The sequence below is a fragment of the Cherax quadricarinatus genome, chromosome 34, assembly GCF_038502225.1.
Source record: "Cherax quadricarinatus isolate ZL_2023a chromosome 34, ASM3850222v1, whole genome shotgun sequence".
In the NCBI taxonomy this organism is placed as follows: Eukaryota; Metazoa; Arthropoda; class Malacostraca; order Decapoda; family Parastacidae; genus Cherax; species Cherax quadricarinatus.
This window is the reverse complement of record NC_091325.1, coordinates 1,279,507-1,289,365: the sequence shown is the minus strand read 5'-3', so window position 1 is coordinate 1,289,365 and position 9,859 is coordinate 1,279,507. Positions and strand designations below refer to the sequence as shown.

The following is a 9,859-nucleotide window of genomic DNA, read 5'->3' as shown; positions in this document are numbered from 1 at the left end:
GTTCATTGTTCACTAACAACACTGTTATAGCACTGTTCATTGTTCACTAACAACACTGTTATAGCACTGTTCATTGTTCACTAACAACACTGTTATAGCACTGTTCATTGTTCACTAATAACACTGTTATAGCACTGTTCATTGTTCACAACAACACTGTTATAGCACTGTTCATTGTTCACTAACAACACTGTTATAGCACTGTTCATTGTTCACTAACAAACTGTTATAGCACTGTTCATTGTTCACTAACAACACTGTTATAGCACTGTTCATTGTTCACTAACAACACTGTTATAGCACTGTTCATTGTTCACTAACAACACTGTTATAGCACTGTTCATTGTTCACTAACAACACTGTTATAGCACTGTTCATTGTTCACTAACAACACTGTTATAGCACTGTTCATTGTTCACCTAACAACACTGTTATAGCACTGTTCATTGTTCACTAACAACACTGTTATAGCACTGTTCATTGTTCACTAACAACACTGTTATAGCACTGTTCATTGTTCACTAACAACACTGTTATAGCACTGTTCATTGTTCACTAACAACACTGTTATAGCACTGTTCATTGTTCACTAACAACACTGTTATAGCACTGTTCATTGTTCACTAACAACACTGTTACAGCACTGTTCATTGTTCACTAACAACACTGTTATAGCACTGTTCATTGTTCACTAACAACACTGTTACAGCACTGTTCATTGTTCACTAACAACACTGTTACAGCACTGTTCATTGTTCACTAACAACACTGTTACAGCACTCTGTTCTCTAATAACACTGTTATAGCACTCTGTTCATTAATAACAGTGTTATAGGACTCTTCATTGTTCATTAATAACAGTGTTATAGCACTCTGTTCATTAATAACAGTGTTATAGGACTCTTCATTGTTCATTAATAACAGTGTTATAGCACTCTGTTCACTAATAACAGTGTTATAGCACTCTGTTCACTAATAACAGTGTTATAGCACTCTGTTCACTAATAACACTGTTATAGCACTCTGTTCATTAATAAGTGTTATAGCACTGTTCACCTTGGGTCCGTCTCACTACCGCTGATCTGGATCCATGTACTTCAAAATTCGCCTCACCTGAAAATATAACTTTTCTACATTCGTCTCCTTATGACTGAGTGACCATCGCAGCAATTTTTTGTTTATAGAAGCAGTCAATAACTATCTCTTTACCTATTATCTGACAGTTCTGCCAACTTCATGGAGTCTTCATCCAACAGTTGAAGAATCAACATTTACGCAGCTGAAGCTAAATCTCTGTACATCTTTATTGGTTTTCTTGGGATCCTTCACACTATTTCTCATGACAACCTTGTCATGGTGAGGTGTTGTCTTGTGTTTTCTGCCACATCTTCCTGGACGCAGCGCTCCACATCACCAGTGTCGTCACCTCTCTTCAGAATCTCACCAACAGTTGATTTTGCGAGGCTCAAATTTTCGGCGATCTGTCTGATACTCAAACCAATATGTTTTCTATGATCTATAATACTTGCATCATTCACAGTTGTAACATCCATCATGAATTTCAGCAGTATCCATGAACTGAAGGGGAGAATTTGGGGAAACCACGTTCACTCATGGAGCACGCCTTCAGGAATACCCTTACAGAACAACAGCTGTTGTAGCACTGACGAGAGTTGCAGGGTAACACCACATCTTCTGAAAAGAAAAGAACACAAACTACAATAATTAAGCCAGAGACTAAGACATTTTGAGATAATCACAAAATTTACTCCCGTCCCAATTAATTTGCAGACTACTGTAATATATACTATACTACCTCAGATATACCTAACCTGGTATACCACTCTAATGTTCACAAGTCCAAGATCTACAGTATATACTCCCCCTTTACTCCTATGTCCATACAGCCCCTTTGTACCATTTTTCCCCTCAGAAAGCAAAAGTCTTGTACCCCCTTCCCCTTACTTTCCCTCTCCTCCCCCTCCCATTGTCCCACCCCCTCCCCCACCTCTCACTTTCTCAATTTTTCATCACTGTTGTTAAGACACTTGTGTCATTGTTCCCCGCAGGAAACCTGCCTTAACGCAAGATTGTTTAGTGTAACACTAGTGTGTGTGTGTGTGTGTGTGTGTGTGTGTGTGTGTGTGTGTGTGTGTGAGCGTGTGTGTGTGGGCGTGTGTGTGTGTGTGTGTGTGTGTGTGTGTGTGTGTGTGTGTGTGTGTGTGTGTGTGTGTGTGTGTGTGTGTGTGCGTGTGTTCACACAATATTACTGGTTTCTGGCATCTTGGGAATAAATAAGACCTTAAGAAAGAGGAACACTGCAACAGGCTTACTGACCCATACTAGGCAGGTCCTTCTTAAACTCAGACTCACTAACAATAATGAGTCAGACGTTAAACACTTGAGTGAGCGTAACATCAAGAACGTAAGATATAATGTTTAAAATGTTATAAAATACAGACAGGTTGATAATTAAGACACATGTGCAACACTTGCGTGATTTATTGTTGAAACGTTTCGTTTACACAGTAGACTTCTCCAGTCAAATACAGAGGCAGCAGATGTAGCAGTGAAATGAAGATGTAATCAATCCATCAACCAAAACAGATACCTAACTCTTGCACATGTATCTTTAGAGGCACCTAAGTTCCCCGTTTTCTAACATGTTCAGTTTCCCACTTATAATCTATCGTGTCCATAATTACTGTCAGACTTGCTTTGTTTGTTTCGTAAGGTGAAGTCCAGGATCTTTCCTTAATTCACTACTACTACTACTCTGCACCTCTCCTTCCAACAGTATTTAAGTCTCCGCACTGTCGCTTGATCTTCAGTTAGTTCCTGACTATGGAACTGAACTTCTCCAGGCTGAGGGACTGACAACCTCAAATTCTACGACTTCAAGGGTGATGGACTGATTACATCGTCTTCACATCTCTACTGTTCCTGCCTACTTTCTGTATTCGACTGAAGAAGCCTACTGTGTAGGCGAAACGTTTCAGAATAAAGTTGCCTAACTGTTGCCTATGTGTCTTACCTACCAACCTGTCGTTATTGTATACCATTTTGATGTTCAGTTCCTGGTATAACTTAACACTTGTGTTGCAGAAGTCTCACACCTCTCCAACACAATTGTCATCAAATATTTGTTGAGTTATACCATTAATTAAGTAAAGATCCTGGACTTCACCTTAAGAAACAGACAAAGCAAATGTGATAGTAATTATGTACACGATAGATTACAGTGGGAAAACGAACATGTTATTAGGTGCCTCTTTTAAACTAAAAATTAACTCAATGGTTCCCAACATGAGTATTTTCCACGATGAAAGACACTTTCTGGTGCCACCATGGCGTGAAAATAACTGATTAAATATGATAGTTACAGTCCTCTCCCTTCCCTATAACTTTCTAATTGAGTAGTTAGTGAGGTGACATCGCTATTGATTATATAGACGAACACCCTAGTATAATTACCACGTAGAGACGAGGGTAGGCATGGCTAGGATCAAAGGTAGTTATTAGAATTTGAAGTTAGAATTTACACTGAGGGTGATAGCCGGAAACTGTTGTGTCAGTCTGTTGTTTGTTCCGAGGCGGAGCCTCCTGGCTGAGGCAGTAGTGGAGGTAGAGTAATGACACAGCTTTAGGAGTAGGTAGGACAGGTACGGTGAGCCCAGACGGGTTGGATACCTAGAGTATGTGTAACTATAGTTGAAAAGTAGAACCCAGAACCAGCCTTCGAACCCCAGCAATTTAAATTACTGAGTGCACACATGGACACACACACACACACACACACACACACACACACACACAGGAGCTGTGACTCGACCCCTGCAACCACATATAGATGAGTACATATAGGTGAGTACACACACATCGCGTGAGTACATGCTCTAGCGTGTATAAACTCATTATTAGCCTCCTGGCATATATTACCAGTCTTATGGTATATATTAACTGTTAACATTATATATAGAATCTGTCTTACTCCCCCCTCCCTCCCTCCCTCTCTCTCTCTCCCCCTCTCCTCTCCTCTCTCTCTCTCTCTCTCTCTCTCTCTCTCTCTCTCTCTCTCTCTCTCTCTCTCTCTCTCATCTCCCGTCTAATATACAGAGATATACACCATTGCTTGTGTATATGTAGTCTTGTTCTCAGTGTATACACGAGGTATACAATGCTGCTCTCAGTATATATATATATATATATATATATATATATATATATATATATATATATATATATATATATATATACACTGAGAGGCTTGGACAGTAACTATAAGGCTTAAAATTAATCTAAATTTCATAGCCAGTATATATTAATAATAATAATAATAATAATAATAATAATAATAATAATAATAATAATAATAATAATAAATTATATTTTGATATCTTTCAATACATTTACAAGCAGTTGCATTTTATATTTTATATCTTATTATTTTATATCTTATCTATATTATGCATTAAAAACAGCGAAATACAAGACATACATTTGTATATAATATATATATAGTATATATTATATATATATGTGTATATATATATATATATATATATATATATATATATATATATATATATATATATACAGATGTGTATATCAGTGTATATACACTGAAAGTGTATTTTAATCCCTATTTAAGGTATCAAAGTATTCTTGTCTGGTAGTGAACAAGGTGACGTGTGCTCTTAATGATCCTCATGTAGTAGATAGCTTTGAAACCCCATTAACTACTCTAGTTAACTATAACGTATAACTTAAAGTTAATGTCGCATAACTAATGTAATGTATGCCATATAATGGCGCTAACCATGATATTGTATAGCGTAATGTAGCAGTTCCTGATAATGTGGTGTAGGTACAGATAGTGTGGTGTAGGTACAGATAGTGTGGTGTAGGTACAGATAGTGTGGTGTAGGTACAGATAGTGTGGTGTAGGTACAGATAGTGTGGTGTAGGTACAGATAGTGTGGTGTAGGTACAGATAGTGTGGTGTAGGTACAGATAGTGTGGTGTAGGTACAGATAGTGTGGTGTAGGTACAGATAGTGTGGTGTAGGTACAGATAGTGTGGTGTAGGTACAGATAGTGTGGTGTAGGTACAGATAGTGTGGTGTAGGTACAGATAGTGTGGTGTAGGTACAGATAGTGTGGTGTAGGTACAGATAGTGTGGTGTAGGTACAGATAGTGTGGTGTAGGTACAGATAGTGTGGTGTAGGTACAGAGAACGTAGCACATACCCAGATGGTCGCCACTGATGGAGTCTTGTTACTCAGCCTACCAGTAATGGCTGGCATAACATCAGTAATCTTTCGTACTGTACCTGAGTCTTCTCTCTCCAGTGTGAGGAGTGACATAGTTGACTCTCAATAATATAATTGACAAACTTCTCTAGCATACTTATCAGTACCAGCTGGGTGACTGGAATGTGTAAATCAGCGGATTCTCAATACTGTGATTACAGAATCTTAGTATGAGAGGTGAGCGTTGAAGATGGTATGGTTGCGTTTATTTGGAATTGCTTGTTAAATGTGATTTGCGTTTTTTATCTTCGTTGTCAGCTTCCTGAGGATTGTCTCTGGGAAACTTTCACTCTGGGGTACATCCTTGATTTTGCAGTCATTGTTGCATTGTGTTTCCTAATATTGCCTTAAGTACGTGTAATGATGGTAATTCTTGCTTTGATGATAGTAACAGAATGACAGTAGCAGCAGCAGCAGGAGTAGCAGTAGCAGCAGCGGCAACGGCAGCAGCAGCGGCGGCGGCAGCAGCAGCAGCAGCAGCAACAGCAAGAACAGCAATAGCAGCATATATATATATAGCATATATATATATATATATATATATATATATATATATATATATATATATATATATATATATATATATATATATATATATATATATGTATGTATGTGTATGTGTGTGTGTGTGTATTTAGATATAGAGATACAACAGGTGTGTGTGTATACTCTGGTCTGTGCCAACTTAGTTTCCTCTGATATACTTGACGTCTTGATATACACCTTCTAAGGATAACACAAGAAAGTCACTGCGTCATCAAGAACTGTCTGTCTTATTTCCAAAGTGGTCCTCAGTCTTGTCCCCCAGGATGCCACCCACACCAGTCACCTAACATCCAGGCACCTACTTACTTGCTAGGTGAACGGGACAGCAGGTGTAAGGAAACACGTCCAATGTTTCACCTTTGCCGGGGATCGAACCACGGACACTCAATGTGTGAGGCGAGAGCGTTGTCTACCAGGCCAGTTGATGTGTTAATCTATACCTCCTGGCCCCTCAAGGAAGGTTCCTTGATGTTGGTGAGGGGCTCTTGATTTAGGGAATTGGATCTGTGCTCCAGTTCCCCAAATTAAGCCTGAATGCCTTCCACATCCCCCCCAGGCGCTGTATAATCCTCCGGGTTTAGCGCTTCCCCCTTGATTATAATAATAATATACCTCCTGGGCCTCTTCATGCTGATTTAAAAAATTTTTTAAAAAAAAAATTTTTTTTTTTTTTGGGGGGTTTTTTTTTTTTAAAAAAAAAAAAATTTTTTAACCCGGAAAAACCGGGCCCCAAAAAACCCCCCAAAAAAAAAAAAACAAAAAAAAAATTTTTTTTAAAAACCCCCAACCCCCAAAATTTTTTTTTTTTTAAAAATTTAAAAAAAAATTTTTTTTTGGGGTTTTTTTTGGGGGTTGGGGAAAAGGGGGGGTTTTTTTTTCCCCCCTTTTGGGGAAAACCCCCTTTTTGGGGGGGGGTTTTTTAAGGAAAAAAAACCCTTCCTTTTGGGGGTTTTTTTGGGGGCCCCTTTTTTGGGGGAGGGCCCCCAAAAAATTTTTTTCCCCCCCGGGGGAAAACCCCCCGGGTTTTCCCCCCCCCAAAAAAAACCCCGGGTTTTGGGGGGCCCCACCCGGGGTTTTTTTTTTCCCCGGCCAAAAAGGGGTTTTTTTTGGGGGCCCCTTTAATTTTTTTAATTTCCTACCCCCCTTTTTTTAATCCTTCCCCCCCCCCCCCTTTTTTTTTTTTAAAAAAAAATTTTTCCGGGGGTTTTTGGGGTTTTAAAAAATTTTTTTTTTTTATTTTTTTTTGGGTTTTAACCCCCTTTTCCAAAAAGGGGTTTTTTTTTTTTTTTTTTTTTGGGTTTTTTTCCCCCCCCCCCGGGGGGGAAAAATTTTTCCCCCCAAAAATTTTTTTTTTTTTAAAAAAATTTTTTTTTTTTAAAAAAAAAATTTTTCTGGGGGTTAAATTTAAAAAAATTTTTTTAAATTTTTTATTTTTTTGGGGGTTTTTTTTTTTTTGGGGGCTAAATTTTAAATTTAATTGGGCTGGTTTTTTAAAAAAAAATTTTCCCCAAAAAAAAAAAAGGGGTTAAAAAAAACCGGGGTTTTTTTGTTTTTTTCTTTTGGGAAAAAAAAAATTTTTAAAAAAAATTTTTTTTAAAAAAATTTTTTTAAAAAAAAAATTTTTAAAAATTTAAACGAATTAACCAAAAAATTTTTTTTAAAAACCCCCCTTTTTTTAAAAATTTAAACTAAACAAAAAAGGGGGAAATTAAACGTTTTTTAAAATTTTGGGGGAAAAATTAAAATTAAAAAAATTTTTAAAAAAATTTTAATTTTTTTTTTTCCCGGGGTTTTAAATTTTTGAAAAGGGGAACCCCCCCCCCCGGGGGTTTTTTAAACCCAAAAATGGGTTTTTCCCCCTTTAAATTGGGGGAAAAAAATTTTTTTTTTTTTGGGAAAAATTTTCCCCCCCGGGGGGGGTTTTCCCCTCCCCCTTTTTTTTTTTCCCCCCAAAAATGAAAGTTTAAAAAATTTTTTTCCCCGGGGGGAAAACCCTTTTTTTAAAAACCCCCAAACCCCAATTTCCCCCACCGGGGGAAATTTTTTTTCCCCCCGGGGGCGGGGCCCTTTTTAAAAAAAGGGCCCTAAAAAAAAGGGGAAAAAAAAACCCCTTTTTTTAAAAATTTTGGGGGGGGCCCCTCGCCGTGGTAAACCGGGGTTTTTTCCCTTTAATTTTTGGGGGGGAAAAAAAAGGGGGGGGGGAAAAAAATTTTCCCTTTTAAGGGCTTTTTCCCCCAAAAAAAAAAACCCCCCCCCCAAAAAACCCCCCAAAAAACCCCCCCCCCAAAAAAAAAATTTTAAAAAATTTTATTTATTTTAAACCAAAAAAAACCCCCTTTTTTTTAAAAAAATTTTAAAGGGGGTTTTTTTTTTGGGGTAAAAACCGGGGAAAAATTTTTAAAGGGTTTTAAAAATTTTTCCAATTTTTTTTAAAAACTATTTTTAAATTTTTAAATTTTTTTTTTAAAAAAAAATTTTTTTGAAATTTTTTGGAAATTAAAAAATTTAAAAAGGAAAAGGGGGGTTTTGCGGGGAAAAATTTTTAACCCGGGATTTTGGGGAAATTTTCCCAAAAAAAAGGGAAATTTTTCCTTTTTTTTTTGGGGGGGGGGGGCCCCCCCCCTTTTTTTTTTTTGGGGGGTTTTTCCGAATTTTTTGGGGGGAAATTGGAAATTAAAAGGGGGAAAAAAAACCCTGTTTTTTGGGGGTTAATTTTTGGGTTTTGGGCTTAAAAGGGGTTTTTTTTTTAAAAAAAAGGGCCCAAAAATTTTTTTGGGGGGAAAAAAAATTTTTGGGGGTAAATTTTTCCCCCGGGAAAAAAGGAAAAAATTTTTTAAGGGGGCCCCCCGGGGCCCTCTCCATTATTCCCCCCCCCTTTTTTTTTTCCAAAATTTTTAAAAAATTTTTTTTTTTTTTAAAAAAATTTTTAAAATTTTTTTTGGAAAAAGGGGGAAATTTACTTTTTTTTTAAAAAGGCCTTTTTTTTTTCCCCTTAAAAGGGGTTTTAAAAATTTTTCTAAAAAAAATTTTTCCTCTTTTTTAACAAAAAATTTTTTTAAAAAAATTTTGGAAAAAATTGGGGGGGAAAAATTTTGGTTCCCCCCAAAAAACTTAAACTAAAAAATTTTAAATTTAAATTTTTTAAAAATTTTTTTTAAATTTTTTGGGGAAAATTTTAAATTAATTGGGGACCCCCGGGGGGGAAAAAAAATTTTAAAAAAAGAAATGGAAAAAAAACCCCCTTTGAAAAAAAAAGGGGGGAAAAAACCTTTTTTTAAAATTTTTTTTGGGGGGGAAAAGGGGGGGGTTTTTTTTGGGGGGGAAAAAACCCTTTTTTTAAACCCCTTTTTTCTTTTAAAATTTTTTAAACCCCAAAAAAAGGGGGAAAAAAATTTTTTTTTTTAAAATTTTTTAAAAATTTAAACCCTAAAAAAAGGGGGGGGGAAAAAATTTTAATTTAAAAAAAAAATTTTTTTTTTTTTTTAAAAAAAAGGTTTTCCCCCAAATTTTAAAAAAACCCCAAGAAAAAATTTTAAAAAATTTTTACTTTCTTTTTTTTTTTTAAAAAATTTTATTTTGGTTTTTTTTTTTTTTAAAAAAAAAATTTTTTTTAAAAAATTAAAAATTTCAAAACGGGTTTTTTAAAAATTATAACGGGGGGCCCCTTTTTAAAAAAAAAATTTTTTTTTTTTACAAAAATTTTTTTTTTTTTAAAAAAAGGGGGGTTTATTTAAGGGGTTTTTTTTTTAAAAAAAAACCCCCCCCAAATTTTAAAAAAAATTTCCCCCGGGAAAAATTTTTTTTTTTTTTTTTTCCAAAAAAATTTAAAAAACCCCCTTTTTCCCAAACAAAAAAAAAAAATTTTTCTTTTTAAATTTTTTTTTTTTTTTTAAAAAGCAAAAAAAAAAAAAAAAAACCCCCCCCCCCCAAAAACCCAAAAAAAAAAAAATTTCCCCCTTTTTTTTGGGGTTTTTTTTTTTTTTTTGGGGGGGGGGAAAAAA

The 9,859-nt window shown here is 35.6% G+C and overlaps 1 non-coding gene across 1 annotated transcript; it reads left to right on the top strand.

Annotated features, from left to right (window-relative positions):
• Positions 1-9,720: 9,720 nt before the first annotated feature.
• On the top strand, positions 9,721-9,859 carry LOC138853606 (small nucleolar RNA SNORA26). The gene has a single exon (XR_011392777.1). It is a non-coding gene; the product is annotated as a small nucleolar RNA SNORA26 (small nucleolar RNA).